We start from the raw sequence: 23,500 nt of genomic DNA on the forward strand, positions 1-23,500 counted from the left end.
CTTGAATTTGAATAGTGGCCTTGCTGCCTGCTGGAGCTAGCAGGGGAGGGACTGGGGAGGAGTGAAAGGGCTTTGCCTGCTCAATTCTCTTGGTAGGAGCTTGTGTCCAGGGCATACAAACTGCATTTATTTCTCTTATTGGGACCAAAGAAACATGCACAAGGTGCTTGTTCTAAGAGGTGGCATCATTTGAAGACTTAAGTCACTTGCCATAGTGAGTGAGAATCCCTCTTTTTGCTTATTACATGTCCCACTGAAGAATTCTCAGTCAATATGTATGGGAGTTAGGGGCCTAATAAAAGAGAAAAAAATGATAGCTGCCTTAAAGATGGTTCCTCTCAATTGGTATTTGCCCTGGTAAAGAGGACCAATTTTCCAAAAGGAAGGCTAATGGTCAGCAGGCAACAGGGAACAAGAAATATGTAAAAAACGTTTTCTGAACCTCATTTTGATACACACAAGTGCATAGATGAATCATGTTCTCATTAGTAGCATTGTGTACTAACAGTCTAGAGTATGGACTTTCAGTAAATAATGTTGTGCTGTAATTAAGAAGCACAAGTTAAGACTGTAACGTGATAACAAAACATACTGTAGTAAGTCATTTTTAAACCACCTTGCTGAAATAGCTAGCAAATAATAGCTTTTTTGGCTGAAATAAACCTTAATTTCTAGACAGCTAACAAAAGATAGAGTGCTCATTCAGGTCTGTGGCACAGAGGGATAAATCGCTGACTACATTGTAGGTGACCTGAATATGAATAGCAGTTCAAGCATCTGTAAAGAGTTAATGACCACTGCTGGCACACCCATTCTGTAGGGTGGAAGTTTGTTATAGCTCGCTATACAGATGACACCTAGAGCACTAGGTATTGACCCCACAGACCTCGAGCTTAATAAGTCTATGTTGCCAACTACAAGTCAATCAGTAAGGCCCCTAGTAAGGCAGTGTAAAATGGAGAGCCAAAGAAACTCCACAGGAGAGGTTGGTGCTTCACAGAGGGAGAGGATAACAGACTGCAGGACCAGCAAGCTGTTCCACTTCCTACCAGTTAACAGTTGCTGTGCACTGGATAAACTCACTGAAGATTTCCATGCAGGAATGAATGGGTTGTAGGGCTGTCATCCAAACAGGTGATTCCTAGCTCCTACTGTATCAGAACAAATGACCAATTGGGTGCAGAGAGAAAAGATATCAGACTGTCCTTTAGAGGGAATGATAAAAAGAGAAAAGAATAGATAATGTATTGATGTCTTGAATTAATATTAAAATGGTAACTCGTGTGAAAGAACATGGATGCGAAGTAAGCCCATTTAACAACTAATTTTTTTGTTAGTTTTCCCAGCATTATTTTCTTTCTGATCAGCACAAAATGTATGACCTCATCTTAATAAATTGTTTTGTTTGGTCCATGACATAGCTAAAAAAGATTTCTTGGAATAATTACTTTACCAGGGGTTGTGAGTTGGCGTAGTGGTTAAGATGTTTACCTTCCAGATAAGAAGTACAGAGTTTGACTCTCATGAAGTGACATTAACTCAACTTAAAATGGTCCACAAAACCAACTAATCTAGTACTTACTTCTTCTTCTGGCTTTTCCTGGTTAGGGGGTCACCACAGTGGATCACCTGTCTGCTCATGATTGGCACTGGCGTTTTACAGTGTCGAGTTGCCAGCCCAGTGCCCAACCTTCCACAGAAGGCACACACACTCATGCACTCGCACCTAGGGCCAGTTTAGAGTTTCCAATCCACCTGCAGCATGTCTTTGGGATGTGGGAGGAAAGTGGAGCACCTGGAGGAAGCCCACTCATCCACAGGGAGAACATGCAGACTGCACAGAAGGCACCCCAGCTGAGGATTGAACCGGAGAACCTCTTGCTGTGAAGCAGCAATGCTAACCACTGCACCACCATGGCTGCCAGTAACTAATCTAGTATTTACTAATACAGCTGTATTGCAACAGTGGTCTGGACTTATCTTCTATTATTTTGGAGTTGGCATAATAGTTAAGGTGTTTACCTTACAGACAAGAGGTACAGAGTTTGATTCTTACTAAGAGAAATTGTCCAGGTTTAAAATAGTCCACAACAACAGCCAGTACTTTCCTATGAACCTGTACATGCATAAATGCATACATTAAGACCTTTGGGAAACTACCTGTCATTATGTGTGCAATACAGAGTAGTGTTTTCAGAAAACATGTACAGTCTTTCACATCAACCAAACTAAAAAGTTAGTATATTGATCTTGCTGAATATCAAAGAATTTACTTTTTAGCTGCAGTTGTAAGCAGTGTGATTGAAAGACCTGACTCTCCAACACTTTCAAGGGTTAAAGTGATTTATTTTTTTAATGCTCAGTAATTTAATGAATGCAAATGAATTTTGGGTATTGGAAAGAATGAATATTAATTTAGGTCTTAATCACTGTGGACCATAACAGTGCTCCCCAAAGAAGAGCAGTGTTTTTAAAAGTAAGTATTGGCTGGGGGGGGGGGGTGTAGGAGGCTTTGCCATCAGTGCTTTCCACCCACAACTATTAACTTAAATACCACTACTGACACAGCTACTGCTCAGCTAAAACATAGTTCTCCATTTTCAGTGACTCAAGTGCAGAAGGGGTCGGTCCATCTTTCAGCAAAATAGCACAGGTTTTCTTCTAGTGTGTTCAGACTGTATATCAAAAATGCTTTTTTGAAGAACTGTCTTACAAGAGCTCTGAGCCTTCAGTTTCTGAAATGCAGTTCAGTGCCTCTCAAAATTATTAAGAAGCAGACAAAATGTAGAATATTTTACTAATAAGTTTAACTAGAGGGCTCACAGTATAATTAAAATGTGTTGTTTTATAGTTACACCAACAGCATAATTCATTACTATTTTCTGTAGATTTTCTGTTTAGAAATATTAACATTGTGGCAGATCTTATCAATATGAATCAGAGATATTTATAAAGTAAAATGAATTTTGCCCCTAAATTAGTTACATTTAAGCAGAGTGTGCTAGTGGGCACACTCCTTAGATAATCCAACAGTAGCACAACTGAAATTGCTTAGGGTAAGGTGCATAATCTGCATAGCCCTGAATTACATCTCATCTGAGACTTTAAAGGTCAAATGAAAAGCACCTTTGTTTGGATAAAATATAGCTTTAATTAACTTAGTTAAAAATCTTGGTGTGCCAGGAAGGCACTAGAGAAACTAGCCAAGATGTCTGCCTAAGCCCAAAGCGCTGGACAGCAGCTGCAGAAATTTAGATAAAAATGGTGTTCAGAGGGAGAAAAAAAAAACAATCTAGGAGGTCAGATGAGTGCATTTTGTTTGAAAACTTAATTAATTTAGGTGAGAATGTAAGCTACCTGAAAAAAAAAAGTACAGTTGTATACACATCATAAATGTAGATGTTCGAGTGTATTCACTGTTGCAGTCATTACATTTGGGTTATCTGCTTGCAGATAGCCCTCAGTTGGCCTGATTAACAAAGTCTTGGGTCCTGCGTCGGTTGCTGTCTCTTCTTCCGTGACGTCAGGAGTATAAAACATGCAGCCGATGTCATTACATCCTTTTTCTTGCCCCAGATGTCAGGTGCCCCCCAAATGGGAAGCAATTAAATCTATAAATATACAAGGTTATATCTCAAACAAAAAAAGCAAATACACCAAAAAGCTTTTAAGCATTGAAAAGGAGAGAAGAGGTATAGCCAAACTAAGTCAAGGGGCTGGAGGGAGGGTAACCAGGACTGCAACAGTGAATACACTCGAACATCTACATTTATGGTGAGTGTACACAACTGTACTATGTTATTTCGTGTTTCACTGTTGCAGTCATTACATTTGGGTAGATTCCCAAAGCTAAGTATGGGAGGAGGAATTTAGATAGCATTAGGACCAGCTATAAGGCCCTGCAAAACTGCAGTGGCAAAGCCAGCTCTGGATTTAGAGAAAATTGCCAAAGGTAATGCTTGGTGAAAGTATGTACAGAACTCTGGGTAGCAGCTTCTAGGATGCCCCTGGTAGGTAAGTCTCTGAGAAAGACTGTAGAGGTAGATGCAGCCTTGGTTGAGTGGGATCTGATCCCCTGTGGGATAGGTTTTCCATGGTGCTTATAGCAGAAGTGAATGCAATGGCCTATCCATTTGGAGATGGTTCGCTTTGAAACAGCCTTCCCCTCTGTCCCTGCAGCAAATGCCACCAGCAGTCTTTAAGATTTCCTTTGAGGTTTAGACCTGTCCAAGTAGAATCTAAGTTGTCTGTGCACATCTAAGGAGTGCAGTATCTGTTCCCCTTTGTTCTGTGGATTAGGAAAGAAGGTAGGCAAATGAATGGACTGATTAAAGGCAACACTGGATATCACCTTTGGCATGAAAGAGGGATTGGTCCTGAGGGACACCCTGTCCGCATGAAAGATGATGAAAGGCTCCACTGCCATAAGGGCCTGTAATTCAGATGCCCTTCTTGCTGAAGTGATGGCTAAAAGGGAAGCTGTTTTCCAAGAAAGGAATTTTAAATCTGCAGTAGCAGCTGGCTCGAAAGGAGGAAGGGTGAGTTTCTCCAATACAAAGTTAAGGTCCCAGGCTGGAGTTGGAGCTCTCCTGGGTGGTCTTAAATTTTTGGCTCCTCTGAGGAACTGCTTGAACAGTGGAAGAGAGAAGAGGGGCAGTTCTGTGTTGTAATGAGCTGAAACAGCTGAGGTGTGAATTTTTATTGAGGAAAAAGACAGGCCCTTGTGAAGCATCTCAGTTAAGTATTGTAAAATCTGAGGTAAATTGGGCACTGTTGTGCTCATCCCTTGAGATTGGTTCCAGGCACAGAATCTTTTCCATTTTTCAGCATAAGATTTTCTAGTACTAGGCCTCCTTGCCTCTAAAATGACATTCATCACTGGTTTACTGAGGGATGGTAAAGGAGAGCTTAGATAATTAGCCAGGCTGCTAGATTCAGTGATTGTAGCTGAGGGTGCAGTATCTGGTTGTCCTGCTGAGACAGCAGGATAGGAGTCTGAGGCAGGTGACATGGGGCCAACAGTGACACACTGTGCAGGAGGGGGGGGTACCAGTGTTGGTGTGCTCAGGCTGGTGCAATCAAAATCCTTGGTTTGTCTTGTTTGATCTTTAGTAGTACTTTGGAGAGCAGAAGCAGAGGAGGAAAGGCATAGACTGATAGGTTTTTCCAGCTAAAGGACAGAGCATCCACTTTCCAAGCTTGTCTGTGGAGAGTCCCTGCACAAAAAGTTTCCAATTGATAGTTCTGGGGGGAGGCAAACAGGTCTATATCTGGGCTCCCCCATTTTCTTGTCAACATGTTGAAATTCCTTGGTTCCAGTTTCCACTCGTGTGGGTCCTTGAGGGTTCTGCTTAGTCCATCTGCCAGTGTATTTAGTTTTCCTGGCAGGAATTGAGCTTGTAGATGTGCTTGGTAGCTCAAGGCTGTGTTCCACAATGCCATGGCTAGTCTGCAGAGGGGGTACAAATGTGTACCCCCCCTGCTTGTTTATGTACCACATAACAGCGGTGTCCGTCTTTACCATTAATTGTCCTGGAAGAATGTGGTCCTTGAAGGCTGTCAGAGCATTCTCTACAGCTAACATTTCTTTATGATTGCTGTGAAGGTGCATTTGAATTGGGTTCCATTTTCCCTGAATGCACTTCCCTGCCAGGTGCACCCCACCCCCATGCATAGTCTGATGCATCTGTTGTTATGGTTTGGGCAGCAGGGGGTAGTGTGAATGGTAGTCCCTTGTTTTGGTGACAGGCCTCTGCCCACCAAAGGAACTCTAGGCGTAGACAAGGAATGATAGGAATCATTGCTTCTAGATCCTGAGAATGTTGACACAATAGGCTTTTTAGATACCATTGTAGTTTCCTCATATGCAGTCTTGCATATGGAATTAGAAGAATGCAGGAGGCCATGAACCCCAAGGCTTGTAGTATTTGCCTAGCAGATAGCAGGGTTTTTGTGACCACTTGTTTGAAGTAGGTTGTCAAGTGAATTTGTTTCTCTGGTGTGAGGAAAGCCATCTAGGAAGTTGTATTCAAGCTTGCTCCCAGGAATATAATTTGTTGACAGGGTACCAGGTGTGATTTATTTTCATTTATGGTGTACCCCAGACAAGTTAGCACCCTCTGTACAAAAGCCAGATGATTCAAAGGTATGTCCTGGTTTTCGCCTGCATTAGACAATCGTCCAGGTATTGGTATATTTGAATATTTATTTGCCTGCAAAATGCAATGACTGGAGCTAGGCACTTTGTGAATACCCTGGGTGCAGTAGATAAGCCAAAGGGCAGTGCAGAGAAATGATAGTGCGTGTAGCCGGCTTTGAAGTGTAGGTATCTTCTGTGCAGATTCCATGATTGGGATGTGCAGGTATGCTTCCTTTAAATTTAGTTTTGCCAACCAGGCATCTTTGCTTAGCATAGGAAGCAACTGGTGAAGAGTCAGCATCTTGAATTTTAGAATCACCAAAAAGGTGTTTAGAGTAGGCAGGTCCAGGATAGGATGCCATGAATTGTCTTTTCTGGGTACCAGAAAAAATCTCGAGTAGAAACCTTGTCCCTTTTTCTCTTTTGGTACCAATTGAACAGCCCCTATGCTTAAGAGAGAGACTACTTGCTGTTGGGCCTCTGCTCACTGCTTTGGTGGTAGTGACATATGGAAGTGAAATCTGTATCCTTGGGACACTATATTTAAAATCCACTTGTCCTGGGTAATGAGTCCCCAGTTCTTTGCATGAAGTGCAATCTTTCCCCCCAAAGGGGCAGTCAGTTGAGAAGTGCTTGGAAGTTTTAAAAATAAGTCATTGAGACAGTTTACCATAGGGGGAGTTTTATTACTCCCAAATTTGGAAGTGGAGGCCCCCCACTGCTTAGTCCTGTGCGTCCACTGGGACTGAAGCCTGGGTGCTCTGCTGGATCTGTGTTTGGACTGAGAAAGTCTGGAAGAGGCAGGAAAGGACCAATTCTTAGAAGGCCAATGCCTACTAAATCTTGCAGGTTGTACTTGTAAAAAGTCTTTAACAGTTTGCATAGATTTAGCTTTTTCCTCCATCTTTTTAAGAACTTCTTCTGCCTTGTTGCCAAACAGGTGGCCCTGATTTAAGGAGCATCCAGTAATTTTGCTTTAACATGATCTGGCAAGGATTGCTCCTTAAGCCAAGCATGCCTTCTACGTACAGACCCAGTTAACGCAGCCCTGCAAGATGCCTCTAGTGAATCAAAACCACATTGCAATGTATGTTTACCAACTTGTTCAGCAGAATGCATAAAATCCTGTAAATCCTTATTTTCAGCACAATCAGGAATCAACATAATTTTCTGTTTAAGCAATCCAATAATATGCAGCTGATACTTTAACATATGAAACTGGCAATTCAAGGCCCTAATGGCCAAAGTTGCAGAAGTGTATACCTTCTTACCCCATCTATCCAGCACCCTGAAGTCTCTATCAGAGGGGGTAGGGTTTTTGGCAGTAGTAGCTTTAATGCCCTTGGGTCCCTGTGAAATGGTTTCAGGATCCGCAGTAGGATTTTTGAAAAGGAACTTGTGAGAGTCAGGAACCATGTAATATCTATCAGGTTTTCTGGAAGCAAGAGGTAAAGAGTCAGGGGCCATGCTAGATTCCGAAAAGGCATCATCAACAATGTCCAGTACAGGAGGTATAGCTAAAGGCCTGTGCTGGGGCAGGAGTAAGAAATCCCTAAACCTATTTTTAGAATCAGAGAAATCCTGACTTTTCCCAATGAAAAAAACTCCTTGAGAGTATGCACGGTTTCACCAAAAGAGAAATCCTCTGGGGGGGAAGCAGAGAGAATAGAGTCCTCAGCATCAGAATCCTCATAGGTAGATAAGGGTAAATCCTGGTCATCAGAGGAAGCAGAAATTTCAGAATCCTGGTCAGAAGTATCATAAGCAAACTCAGTCCTAGGTCTCTTGGAGAGGGAAGGTTGGCTTCCCCTGATTAAAGTAATAAGGTCTTCAGCCATTCTTATCATTTGTTCTTTAGGCATAGAGGCCTGACCATGCAGTCTGGACGTCAGTTTTCTAGGCATGGTTCGAGTTTTAGGCCTTGAAGAAGAAGATGGCGCCAGTTTAATATGCAAGTCAGTAGGCCTGAATACATCCTCAGAAGCCGGTGCCTGCACAGCGGCTCTGGACCCATCCAAGGTAGAGACATCTGCAGGTTCCACAGTTAAAGCATCTCGTGGCATACCGGACTCTGAATGGGTCTCAGTAGAGGCCTGCGAATCTGAAGTAGCGGGTATCAGGGGCTGCAAAAGCGCCTCCCTGAGTACCGGTGAACTGGGTGGCCTGTCTCTGACTTTATCATTGCATTTCTTCGGAATGTCGGTAGTCAGATGGCTTACCTAAGGCACATCAGGATAATTGAACTGAGCACCAAAAAATTTAGAAGCACAAATATACCAACGACGGATAGTTTGTGGTTTAAATAAGGTACAAAACCGACAGCGAGGTACATTGTGGTCAGGGCCTAGGCAAGAAATACAGTACGAATGAAAATCTTTATGAGGTATTTGCTTTCCACAAGAAATGCAGTTATTTACTTTTACTGACATCAGTTTAGAGCAAGAAAAAGTTTCCCCAATGGGGTACTTAGCTTTTAGTTGAAGACTTCGGTTCTGAAACTCGAAAACAAAAATTTCAGGAGTCGGCCAACCGGCACTTGCGAACTGCTTCTGCTTCGAGCACCGCACAGCAAGAAAGACTGATGTAATGACGTTGGCTGCATGTTTTTTACCCCTGACAACCTGACTTCATGGAAGAAGAGACAGCAACCGACGCATGACCCAAGACTTTGTTAATTAGGCCGACTGAGGGCTACCTGCAAGCAGATAACCCAAATGTAATGACTGCAACAGTGAAACACGAAGAACATAATAGGTTCATAGGTTCATAGGTTCATACTAGGCTATCTGCCCTAGGGCATTTATAAGCCTAGCCAGAGTGTGTGTGGCTTTCACCACCCCTTAGGATGAGAATACTATACCCATTAGTTTGCTGTGCCTCTGTCCAGCAGTGATACAGAGATGATTCCCGGGGTAAACCTACGATCTCCCATCCACTCGTCAAGATTTCTCTTGAACAGAGTCAGTGAGGGGCTCTGCCTCACATGGACTGGGATTCTGTTCCATAGTGTAGGGAGTCTCTGGGTGATGAATCTGTCCCTCCAGCATGTCCTATTTATATCCGTGTTGAGGTTTAAGTCTCTTGCTCTCGTGGCTCTGGTGGATTTGGATTTTTGAGGTGGAGCATGTCCATTAATTCCGGGTTGGACATGGCCTTGTATGTCAGGCACAGATCACCTCTGAGCAGACAGTATGCGACTGAATAGAGCTGGAGTTTCTTCAGTCGGGCATCGTATGACATATGTTTGAGCCCCTTTATCCTTTTGGTGAGGAACTTTTGGGGTCTTTCCAACTGCTGCAGGTGTCGGGTAAGGTACATTCGAATGGGCGTTGTACTCAATCATTGGTCTGATAAGTGAAGAGTACAGGGTACAATGACCTCTCCTGATCTGGATGTGAATCCCTTCATGATCAGGTGGGCAATGTAGAAGGTCTTCCTAACTACTTTGGCAATGTGAGTGTCAAAAGAGAGGTTACTGTCAACTTGGGTCCCCAGGTCCCTGATAACTTCTTCCATGTTTAATGGATTACCACCTATGTGGTAATTAGGGGTTACCTTGTTTTTCCCAAAGGGTATGACTATACATTTTTTGGCATTTAGCTTAAGGCCATGGCTCTGGCACCAGTTATCCATTTCTATGAGACCTCTCTGGAGGATGTCTGTGTCTGATGGAGTGTCAATTATGGTGCCCAGTTTGCAGTCATCTGCAAATTTTGTCAGCCACAATCCCCCTATGTTTGCCTGCACTTCAGAAAAATAAATGCCAAACAAGAGGGGGCCCAGGACTGAGCCCTGTGGGATACCGCTCATGACCGGCTTAGAGTCTGACATGGCACCAGCAACTCTAACCCTGTGTGTTCTGTCCTTGAGCCAGTTTGCAACCCATCTTGTGACATATGGGTTTACATCTAAGCTGGTGAGCTTTTCTATGATGCCCGAGTGGGGTATTGTGTCGAACGCTTTTGCTAGGTCAAGGTAGGCTGTGTGAACTGCCTTACCCTCATCAATGGCCTTAGTGACTGTTTCGAAAAAGTCGACCAAGTTCAAGAGGCAGAATCTGCCCTTGACAAAGCCAAATTGGGTAGGATCCAGTGTCTGTAGGTCCCCAATGTCTTTATTTATGAGTTCCATTATGATCCTCTCCATAGCTTTGCAGACAAGGCTCGTCAAGCTTATGGGGCGGTAATTTCCAGGGTCCGTAGAAGCACTGCCTTTGTGGAGTGGGACCACAGTTGCCGTACGCCATTCTTTGGGTACGTATCCTGTAGTAAGGCTAAGATTAAACAGCAGCCTTATGTGTGGGTTTAGTTCCTCATTGAGTTTGTGTAGCACACAGCCGGGGACACCGTCCAGTCCCATTGATGCTGTGTTTTTTGCTTTAGAGAGAGCAGCTCTCACCTGGGCATCTGAGATGTTTGGGAGGCTAGACTTGTAATGACTGCAACAGTGAAACACGAAGAACATCAAGAAGAAGTAGAAGTAGAAAGTGTACAAGAAAGATGCTTGATCTGGAAGAAGATAAAGCAGCAATAAAAGCTGAGCTGCGGGAACTGAATCACAGAATACTGGAGCTAACATGCATAATAATAATTATAACAATAATAATAACAGAAAGGTAGAAAATATGGATGTTCTTGAAAATCACTTAAGAAGGAGCAACATCAGGATAACTGGAATGTGAGAGAGAAAGAGTGAGCAACAATGAACTAGATCTGTAATGCAGCTATTACATGATAGATTTTATACCAGAAAGTCAAGAAACACTAATGGAGAGGATATATAGCATGGACCAGTGACAAGCAGCAGCAGAAAGCAGACCCAGGCATGCTTTTGTTATGTTTCCACTCCTTTGCTGTTAAAATGAAATAATAAGGCAAGTAAAAAGTTTTAGATATCCAGTTTTCAGGAATGTTCATAAAACTGGTCAAGGATTACTTGGAAAATTCTGTTAGAGAAAGAAAGCTACTCCAGAGTTATTAAACAAACTATAAATGACTGGAACAGCTGCAGGGTTGAAATATCCTGTGATTCTGGAAGTACAGTAGGAAGGGCAAAGGTTTAGGCTTCACAATAAGGAGGATGTTCAAAAGTTTAAACAATAGTACCACAAATAGCTAATCAACACAGATTGTAAAAATCTAAACTGCCTGCAAGAAATGTACTGAGAAAGCAACTTTAGATATAGGAGAAGTGACCCAGAGACACTGGAAGGATGTGTAGTGTCAGTAGCTGAAACCCCCACAGGGAAGAACAAGACCAGGAAGTGCAGTGGGGCCAAATACCAGTAAAAGAGACAGGAAATAAATAAATCACAAAGGCAATCACAAGCCGATGAGAAAAAAGACAAGATGACGGAGGGCCAAACACATGAAAGAGTTATATCAAAGGGACATAAGAACAAGAAGTCTCTCGCAATGCTGATTTTGGTACAAAAATAGGGAATGAAGTAGAAGCAGAGACAGACAAAGGGGAGTAGAAAACAGATAGTAGGATAGTGTGTCAGATGTTTTGGGCAACCCAGAAGTGAACTGGTGAAAAAATAAGGAACTAAGCAAACCTGATAGAAGCATTTATGATAGATGGCAAAGTCAAACGAGTGAAAGACAGGAATACAGAAGGACAGAAAGTGACCACAGAAAGAGAGAAGCAACAATGGGGAGGGGAGACCAATAAATGGGAATGCTGTAATATAAAAAAATTATGACATCAGTATCGGGTTGACATGCAATGTATTAATGTGAGGGACACTGGAAAGGAGCAAAACAACGTGTTAAAATGCCCATAACCAAGGCATACCATTGCACATGCAAAAGCCAAAAGGCTGGAATCTAGAGTCCAGGGATGGGGAGAAGGGGTCTGAGTGCAGGCAGTCATCCTTGAACATAGTATCCAGCTCAGAGGGTAGGCTCAGAAGAAGGATTATACCAGATGGCAGCAAACTGGGAAAGTGGTGAGAGATCGAGAAAAACAACATGGAAAATACAGTTAATTATGTGGAACAATAGGAGTTCATCAGGGGGACAGAGTGGGAACTAGCAATAGTATTTCACAAAGGGCTTCAGACAACCACAGAGAAAGTAAAAAAAAAAAAAAAAAAAAAAAAAACAGGAGAGGTGGCTATCTTATCTGTCAGTGAAGGATGAAAGATACACGCTGGACAATAGGAAACATATATGTACCAAACAGGGATGAAGAAGGATTCTACAAAAACATTTTTGCTAACTCTGTAGAAACAAGAACAGATGGAATATAGATAATAATGGGGGAGTATAAACAGCACCAGGAAAAAGATGGGTTGTACTAAAGGAAGGACTTTAACATAAAAGATTAGATAAGAAGTTTCCCAAGGAATGAAAGAGGGAGGATGTCTGGACCATACCTCTCAACTGTCCAGATTTTCGTAGAATGTCCAGATTTTTGCCTCATAATTTACATCTGTTTTTCATAAAATGTAAGGTTTTCTGGCACATTGCTGAGATGATCTGGAGAATTAAATCACTAAATAATGACTTATGTGTGTCTTTCAATCTTCTTATCCTTTAGAAAATGTCACAATACAGAGTATTGGGTTATTTACAAAGGGTGGAAATCCAAAAGTTGATCTAATTTGAGATATAAGTGAAATGAGTGGTAAACGTGTTAAGACAGGCATAGGTAGAAGGTGGGGTGGGTGAAAGAGTGATAGTTGGTAACAGAGTACAGGAGAGCAGAGGTTGAGAAGAAGAGGAGGAGGAAGCAAAGATATTGCACGCATCCTGGAGATGTACAGTTATAGAGCCAGGATGAAGAGAGGTGTTTTCTAAGATGGGTTTTGAATGTCTTTTGGTTTTGAAGAAGCCTAAAAGCATGTGGAAGGACGTTCCAAAAGGCAGATAGAGAGTTTGAGTATAAGGAAGCTCCCAATGCATTTTAGGTTTTAGTGACAGAGAGAAGTTTTGTCTTTAGAGCGAAGAGCTTTGGTAGGGTGGTAGTGTTGAAGCTTGCCTTTTAGTGTCAGACACTTATCAGGATAGTATAAAATTATAAAAAGAAGGAAAATTCATGACTCTGAGTTTGAATATCTTATTATTCAATGTACTTCTCACCAGGCTTGTTGTACTCTTTGCACATACTTATGCAATGGTAAAACATATTTTTTGATTATATTGACATGCATTAGATTTTGGACTATTATATATACTATTTTATTATAAATGTTAAGGTTTATGCTCTGACTTTTCTTGTGTTCTTAATGCATATGCATTTGTACTTAATATATTTATAAGTACTTGCATTTCATTACATTTGTATCGTCACTGTATTTGATGTCTGATTGTTATGCTCTTGCTGTTTGCATCTTGTTTTTACCACTTAGGCTTGGCTCTTGGCTGAAAAGAGTCTTCGAATCTATCCACTCAACCTGTTGCAAAACTTTAAAAATATATAAATAAAATGGAAGGAGAAATTGTGAATAGTTGAGATAGAAGAGGTGGAGTTCCCCCAGGTACTTAGGGCTCTATGTTGGGAACACCATGAGAGAGACAATAGAGGAAAAACCTAGAGGAAGCTGGAAAAAGGGTAAAACACTGGGGGGGGGGGGACTTATAGATCACTTGGAAGAATTAACGCAGCAGGAATGATCTTACCAATAACCCTTCACCTACCCCACAACATATAAACAGACACTATGAACAAAAGGCTACAAAAAAGCAAAAAGCCATAGATTACTGGGTCAATAAAGGTAAGGGGAAAAGGTTGAGCAAGGCAAAACTAAGAATGAGAATGAACAGGTAAAGGAGAGCAATAATATGTAATATCGTTCACTGGAGAAAACCTGAAGAGAAGTTAAGCAAAAGGGAGTAAGGCTGCGAGAGAGAGAACAAGATGTGGAGACATTTACTAAAGGCGTTAATGAAGCAGCACTAAGACTGCAAATCATGAAGTGGTGTGAAGAGAAGATCAAAAACAACAGAAACAGAAGGGTGAGGACAAAGATGGGGAAGAAAAGTAAAGAAACTTAGAGGAGAAGTGAAATCGCTTAAGAGGAAGATTTGGTATGCAGAACAGGATGGGAAAGACTAAAAATAATGGTGATGTTATTACAAAAATACACAATAGCAGGGACCCAGTGGTGAAGCTACTTGACCTCCAAAAGGAATACATAGAGGTCAACAGCAGAACGAAAGAGGTAGAAGAGAAGACAAAAGGACACAGGATTGCACCCTGGAGGAAATAGAAAAGGTTAGGGAGGCAAAGGACCAAGCAAATCTGTGAAGAGTTAAGGGAAAGATGGGCCAACATCAAAGAAGAAACAGACTAAAAAAGAATTGGAAAAATGAGGAAGGATGGAAGGGAGTTCCAGGATACTGACAGAAAACAATTCAGGTAGTGAGACACATGCAGAAAGTCCATGGACGGTGAGACAGAGTGAGCACTGCATAGATGGTATCTAATCCCATAATATTAGTAAAGGGAGAGGCAGGAATGATGCATATGTTCTGGGACTGTGGGAAGGCACAAATAGTCTGAAAGCAGGCAGAAAATGTTTGAGGGAGACATATTTCAAAAAGAAGTATAGCATACTTGGGAATTCCATATATTGGCCATAAGAAAGAGGGCAGCATCTGGAAAGAAAGATAAATTAACATTATCAGACTGCTGAGTGCCAAAGTTAAAACCATGTTAACTCAAAACTGGAAGGAGACAGTACGGGAGCATAAATTACATAAGAGTTTCCTGAACATGGGGAGAAATTACAGAAACTAATCAGAATGAGAAAAGGAGGGGGGGAAGATATGTAAAATCAATGGAAATAGGTTTTGGAATATAGCAAGGCGGAAAATCATACCAGGAATAAGGAGGGAGTGAACCCTAAGGGAAAACAAAATGGAGGAGATTATTGGTAGGGCAGGAAATGAAGCAGAGAGCCACTGATGACATATGGTGCACCATGCATGAGAGTTGTATGATGATGTAATATAATGTACAGAATTTTAAAGTTTTTTTAAAGTCCTTCAGCCACAGAATTCAAAGGGACAAATACAATTCAAGTATAACCAGTTACTTATATAATAACTCCAAATGTTATTAGTTTATCAGTCGCATGAAAATGGTGTTAAAGAAACAATACTCCATTTTACATACTTCACATTTTTCATAACAACTCTTTTATATAACTATTATCCAGTTTGTGTCTACAGTATGTCCCAGTGGTTGATATGTTTGATGTCTTAATACAGAATAACTCATTTATTTAACAACCACTTCTTTACTTCATTTATTAGATGCAATGGTCTTTGTAACCATACCATGTAGTTGAAACTACTTAAACTATGTTTATATTAAATAAAATATCTTGTCAATGGGTTTGTTGTATGTTCATTTCTAATATCACCCATATGTTCTAAATGTTCTGACATACTATTTGTTTAATTTACATATATATGTTTTCAGAAAGTCAACTGCGGTGGTGCTGCTGCGGTAGCGTTGTCGCCTCACAGTAAGACATTGTCCTGTTCGATTCTCAGCTAGAGCGTCTTCTGTGTGGAGACATGCGTGAATGGACATACCTTTGTTGAAGGTTGTGTGTCAGGGCCGGCAACTCAGCACGGAAAAATCTACTGCCAATCATTAGTGGACCGGAGTTCCGCTGTGGCGACCCCTAACCGGGAAAAGCCGAAAGACACAACAACATATACGTTTTCAGAAAGTCGCACATTATGGAATAAATTACTCCTGATTCAATCATCAAATAGCATGTATAATATATAACCCATACTCTGCTGCACATAAGTAAATGCCCCACAGTGCTCACATTTATGAGTTTTTATTCTCTGATTACTCATGATATGTCTTTGGAAGAAAGTATTATGTTCTATTCTATCATATATACTTTGTCCACGTCTAAAAGCAAATCTTGACAGTGATGGCAAAATATACTTTAATATAGTACCACTCATCAAAATATTGCAATATTTTCATATTATAGAGGCTGTATTATACATTCAAAAAACTAAAAGTAAATGTATTGACTTTCCCCAATCATCTTTCTTGTGAAAAGCATCATTTTTAAATACTGTAATAACTGTTGCTTACTATGACCCTTTCTAAACAGTTTATTAATTATGTATATCACATCTTTAATGTGCTACACTTTCTGACACATACATTTAGCTTTTCCACAATGCTATATGGTATGGAGTCTCCTGGATATTTAGGATGGTTACTTCGTGCATGTAAGAAATTGCATGGTGCAGTGTCTTTCCCATTAATACATATCTAAATCCTATTTTCTTCCACAAAGGGACAACTAAAAACATCTATCATACTATCAGAAATTTCACTAGTAAACTCTAGCCTATACTTGTTAAGCTTGTATAAAATATATAGATTACAGTACTTTATTTTCAATGTCTTCACTTATAAAAAATCAAATAATCTATAAAGTTATAATATACAACTATTCAATAACCTTCTTATTTATATAGGTTTATATTTTCCATTTCAAATTTACCCATAAGCAAGATGGCGTATGACAAGGCAAATCTCACCTCATTGTTGCGCTATATATTTGTAAATACTAGCTTCTTCCAAAACAAAAGTAATTAAGTGCAAATTCTAATGTCTCCATTATATAAGAACTATGTGGACTACCCCTCAAAATAGTCATAAGGCTTCCAATACATCTTGATATCTAATGCCGCCATCTAAGTTCAAAATATCACAGCTAAGTCAAACATATGCTTCCTTAAGGACTACTGCTATCCTCTACTGAATTAAGTTATAACTACCAAATGAAAATCAATCCAATCTCCTCACAAATGGGTATAGTACCTTAATGAACTGCTCAGGTGAGCACCCTGCCACGGGTACGTACAACTGAGCATACAAGTGCACACTCACACACATGTGCACACGCTCACACACACATGCGCACGCACACACACACACACACACACACACACACACACACACACACACACACACACACACACACACACACACACACACACACACACACACACACACACACACACACACACACACACACACACGCACGCACATACACAAACCTGTCCTCTAGATACTGTGACCTTTGAGTTGATCAATCAAGTAATTAACTTGTAATTAAACAGAAGGGAGGATGTATCATTTACTATATAAGTCATGAATTTTATCTGTGGTTTGTCTGATGAAGTCTAGCTACTAAGCTGGACAAAAAGCACTTTACGTGTATTGTTTGTTTTATATATTTTTATTTATTTCATATTAAAAGTGTGGTGTTCAGTCGCTTGCCTCTCAGTGGTCTTTGTTCACAGTTGGTTTGTGGTTGTTCAGATTCTGGATCTGTCCTCCAGACACACACACAGACATACAGATACACAGACATTTATATGCAAATCTAGTGCCAACACATGCGCAGCCACACTCTTGCTATACATACCAGCCACAGGTCACTTCAGGCAGTGGGCATCAAACACACACACACACACACACAAATATGTAATGTCACAACAAGCACTCAGCCACATGCAATCTCAGGAACTATTTGCACACACTGCTCCAGTATTTAAACACACACACACACACACACACACACACACACACACACACACACACACACACACACACTCTCTCTCTCTGACACACATTTACAAAAACACACAATGCACTTCACTACTGACCTGAAGTAGTAGTCTGAACAGTGTGTAATAGAATATGTCTTCACTGGCTGAAATTCTCCAATTAGAAATCATTGGTGTCTCCTAGCTAGTAGCCACTTACACTTATATATTTTTGCACCACTCTTCGTGGATCTTGCATAGTACAAATTCCTGTGAACCACTATGCTATGTAAGAATTCATAAAAAGAAGTGCAGTGCACTGGGGTGCACAAGGCCATAATTTGCATGCATTTACATGCAGCACTGAATCCCCTCACTGCTTTATGAATAATAATGGCTTGTGCAAAATGTAAATTACATCTCAACCTTTTAGTGCAAGAAATCCGTACAAAGCCTGAAATAATGTGGAGACAAAGGCCCAGAAATAGGGATACATTTTAAATACTGCTCTGATAAACTTTGAAAGTTGCTAAAGTAAGAGGATTTCTGTTAGCATGCATTTTTGAAGGATATGAAGTCTGAAACTCAAATGTATTTCATCATTTAGTAATTTCAGTCCACAGTGTTTGCCAGAAAACCACAAATTTTATGAAGAAGACACTAAAAATTTGAGGTAAAAATCCTGACATTCTGCAAAAATCTGGACATTTGAGAGGTATGATGCATATTCACCTGTGTGGCTTTGCTGAGAATGTAAGATGTCAAGAAATTCCACCCATCATTGTGAAAACCAATACAGATTCAGTCTTGTGGCTGAATCAAATAGAAACATTCTTAGATGCGTGTTAGGAAAGTCAGTAAAGGCAGAACCTGAGGTAACTCTGCATCCCTGTACCCACTTGTATGGTATTTCAGTTGTCACTGAAGTAGTTAAAACAGAAGATACTGACACTGGCAAAATGTTTGCTTTCCCTGGGACTTTGCTTCATTTTTTGGTACTAAAGTTCCAGGATTCCTTTTCCATTATAAAGAGTGACTGCTTAGTATGCTAACAAACTAATATTCAGATATATTATCCAAACTGAAAGGGTTGGAGAAATGGAAAATGTACAAAAAGGATGCATTTTCCATTGACTATTCTTCATATCTTATATAACATGAAAATAGAGTGAGTCATCAATACAAATAAAGACAATTATGTTGTGAACTTTTGTACCACAAACAAATTTATGGTTTGAAGTAATAATGCAACAATCACTAAACAAAAATACAGAAAGGAATACAACAGGGGCATACAGCTCTGTGGTTAGTAAAATAAATTACTTTGTACATGAAATAGCTGTTTGTGTGGTATTTTTATCAGTGATGAATACAAAGCAAGGTTTGCGAAGGAGATAAATGCAAAATATTATTACCAGTACTTTTAATAGTGATACACACTTCTGGCATTATACAGGAAATTAATAGTATGGTGCAATGTGTCTGCCATTAGGTAGAATTATATATGCTGTTCATTAAAGTGATAGGATACTTAGTCAAATAGGTACCAACAGTGTCCTGTATGTGGGAAATAGTAAACTAGGCAAACAGGCTGAAAATGAAATGGTAGACGAATGTATACAAGTGCGTACAGGCATGCAATGCTACTGGAAAATATTTTATTTCAGGATTATTACTCATAAAACAATTTTTTGCAGGGTGTATACTTCTAACAAGCTCCATCCTGTAATCTTATAAATGATTTGTTGAATTTTCACTTGCAAAACAATGTGGCTGTGTGCAAGTCATTTAACTAGACAGTCTCTTAGTCACCTTTGCAATAATGCACAGGATGTGTAAAGTGGGCTTACCTGATTAACAAAAAAAAGTACATGCAACACTTAAAAGGGCACTAGAATCAATGGACCGCTCTATAATAATGAGAATGGGAAATAATTCATTGAAATAGGAGGACTGTTTATAAATTAACACTGCCCTTATAAATGTGATATTAGTCAATAGCAGAGAACATTGTCAAAAGTAATTCTGCTGTGCATGTATAAATACATATTATGACTGAAGTTTTAAAGGGACAGTTTTGCAATGCAGATACAGTTATAATAACGGCAGGATAGCCACAAGATGTACAATGATGTATTACAAATGACTAAAAAGTTAGTTAGTTGGCAATAAGGCCTTTAATGTATGAAAAAGGCGATGCTGTTACTCAGCAGCTGAGATAGTACTCCCCTACCAGATGTTTCTTTGAAACTAAGGTTGTCAAACTGGTAAATCAAATTTATTATACAGTTATGACTGAAGTATATTAACTACTAAACTAATACTCAGTGGAGGCATTTTCCTTTCTCCAGTAATGTGTACACAGAAGTATTTATAACAGTTCCTGGTTTAGAATACTGACTTTATGATGGGCAACCTTTCACAAGTACTTAATAATACAACCAGCACAGGAAAACAGACTATCAAATATAATCCTTCACTCTTAGTGCAGCTTTTGAAGCTTAATAGAGACAATTACAATCAAGCTGATAAGAAGCCTTTTCTCTTATTTACCTCAGGGTTGTAGGGAGCAAGTAAAAATGGAAAAAAGAAACTTCTCAAAACAGCACAGATAACAGGTAAAACACAGAAATGCTTGTATAAACACATTTGTAAAAGATTTATATGCCACATGTTTTAGGATACCATGGGTGATACACAAATGAACCCTGAAAGGCAAAATTTTTAGCATGCTAGATCAGTAATAGAAGTTGACATTAAGTTCTGAAGTAATAGAGCTAAGCCAAAAAGCCAGGATCCATTATATATGAACACATTTTAATCTCATTAAACCACACCAGCATGCCAATATGTCTGACCACCACAGCAATAATGCATATTAAACACTATTTCCTGGTGAACTAGAGGCTCATACACGTGTGTCTCTCGAATATGTCTTGTGACATAAATAAGACATTAGTGAGACAGATCTGTGAATCAGAGGATCCCTATGCTCTGGAACAAGTTCCCCATCCATGTAAAGAAGAGTCCATCCAAACCCTGTTTAAGTGTAACCTTGACCAACGGGTGGGAAATCAGATATTCACCACAGTCTGGCCCCCTTCTCTCAAATAGGCAGAGGAAGACAGTAATGTCCAAACTAACATCCCCCACATTACCTCTAGAAACTTCCTATCATACCCCCTCCTAATAAGAGTCAGTGACACTTAAGGACACAGTTGGGTTGGATTGCACAGCTAGGCTTATAGAGGAGCTGGTGATCATTAGCCTAGTATAAAGCTATGAACCTATGAACACACCCACACACACACACACACACACACACACACTCATGACATGCATCAAGCCTACCAACCACAAACTAACACAGTACAGGAGAAAAATCAAGCACTCATCTTCCACAGCCTACCAAAACTCACAATCTATAGTTCTGTATGACAATATAGATAAGAAAATGGATAGTCATATATTATATATACTTCTTTTCCCAATTAGGGGTCACACACACACGCACCCACTCACACCTAGGGCCAGTTTAGAGCGTGCAATCCACCTGCAACATGTCTTTGGGATGTGGCAGGAAACCGGAGCACCCTGAGGAAACTCACACTATCACAGGAAGGACATGGAGACTCCGCACAGAAGGCACCCCAGCCAAGGTTCGAACCAGAGAACCTCTTGCTGTGAGGCAGCAATGCTAACCACTATATTGAAATTGTGGTTTTTGATTGTGGGGTTATATATCTCTGTGTAACGAAGCTGGTAACAACTATATTAAATATTCAAAAGAAAATAAACACATTTTTCCACACAGTAGCTGCAACATTTGTGAATGTCATATGCTTAATGATATTCTGTAATGTATTAAACAAGCTTTAAGCAAACATTAAGCAGTGGCAGTGATAATGTTAAGTACCATTTCAGCTGTATATGTAGTAGGTTTAGCTGGGCCAAATTATATGTTAGTAATTGCATTGTAAAAACTGTGCCTGTAGGCAGCTTCAGTATGTGGTAAAGTGAAGGCGATTCTGTGGTGACGATAAAGTGAATGGGGTTCAGCATGTGGTGTCCCATTGGGTACAGAGATTGTACAAGATAAAAATGTTATGTGAAATGGCATGCACAAAACAGATGTCAAAGGAGAATCTGAAGGAATAACACAGCTGCACAGCTCAGTGTAACAGGAAGAGCACATCAGTGACCTCATCAACATAGAGATCTGTCCAAGACAAACTAGGTTTATTTATGTTTCATAAATTTGGAGACTAGATTCCAAATAGTATAAGTACAGGCTACATAAACAACCATACAAATTATATTTTATCAAGGAAAGACATATCCATTGACATTTAATATTTAATATTGGTACCAGAAATAATGTTTTTTTTATCAAAGAGAAGTAAATTAACTGACATTTTAGTACAGTCATTCTGGCCCTCAGACCTGCTGGGTTGCTCAGCATATTCATAGCTTCAACCAGTGACCTGGAATTGTAAATACTGACCGGTTTCTTATTTTATATCTGCTTTCCTAGTTGTATTCCTAAAACATGACTGATAAAGTTCCCTTGGCTCAGTCTACTTACAGATTTATAAATGATAAATAAATACAGGAACATACTCCTCCTCTCCGCTGGACTACCTTCTTGTTTTCGCATGCCACTTGTTTTTGACAGCTGTATCCAGATTATATTGTTTTTAAAGTTTTTATTAAAAGGTTTTACTGTGAAGCAGCAGTGTCCTGCCACTTTTCTTTTTGCATTGTGTACTACAGGTGTTCATGTGCTAGTAGCTTGCAACACACCTGCTCAGTGCCACTTGCTCAAAAAGCAAGTGCTCAAGCTCCCACTAGAGCAATCTCCTGTTTCTAAGCATACTTCTTAACTGTACAGATTTTCACAGGATGTCCAGATTTTTGCCACATATTTTGGTCTGTTACGAATAATAATTTGGATTTCCTGGCAAATTGTTGAGGATTGAAGTCAGAAAATAATGACAAACATTTGAGTTTCAGACTTCATACCCTTCAGAAAATTCATATTAATGCAAAACCTGGTATTCCATCAATTTTCTATGATTATAAAAGCAATATTTAAAAGTTATCCTATTTTGGGGCCTTTATCCCCTAATTATTTGTGGCTTTGTCCAGGTTTCTTGCTCTAAGAGGTCGAGAAGTATGTCTCTAATTAGCCACCCCCACACCTGAACTTACAGAATTACATGGACCTACCAGAACCTAAACTCTGGTCCTTAAAACCCACTCATTTCACAACCAGACTCCTCAATCCCTTACCCTAAACCACCGCTCCCCTTCCCTAACCATAAATTCCCTGATAGTTCCATAAAAGTAAAACTCCAAACCTACATTCCCTGATCACTTCTTCACCCTAAACCCTCCCTTGCCATTCCCTAACCCAAAAACTCCCCTTTCATTCCATAAGCCTAAAATCCCCCTCCTGCTCCCTCTCCGCAGTTATTTGCTTGAACTCATATTTGAGTTTGAGCATGAGCAGCAATCCACATGATGTACAAGGTGCTCGAACCCCTGGTTTCATGATAATGTTTTTTTAATCCCTGGGATGCATGTAGCAAAACCTTACTGCTCTCACAAAAAAATCTACTTCCATACAGCCTCACTGCATCTTGCCCTTTGTGTATTTTCAATGTGGGCCCCTTGTTTGTATGTAATTTCCTGTCCTGATGATGTTGCCATCCTGAACCTGTTGATTCTGTTTAATGATAACTCTACACAAAAAAAAATGAAAATGCATATATTTTCCATCATTATCTTGAAATTTTCTGCATTATTAATATACCTG

Source organism: Protopterus annectens, chromosome 11.part0 (genome assembly GCF_019279795.1).
Source record: "Protopterus annectens isolate FY-2018-M chromosome 11.part0, PAN1.0, whole genome shotgun sequence".
Taxonomy (NCBI): Eukaryota; Metazoa; Chordata; order Ceratodontiformes; family Protopteridae; genus Protopterus; species Protopterus annectens.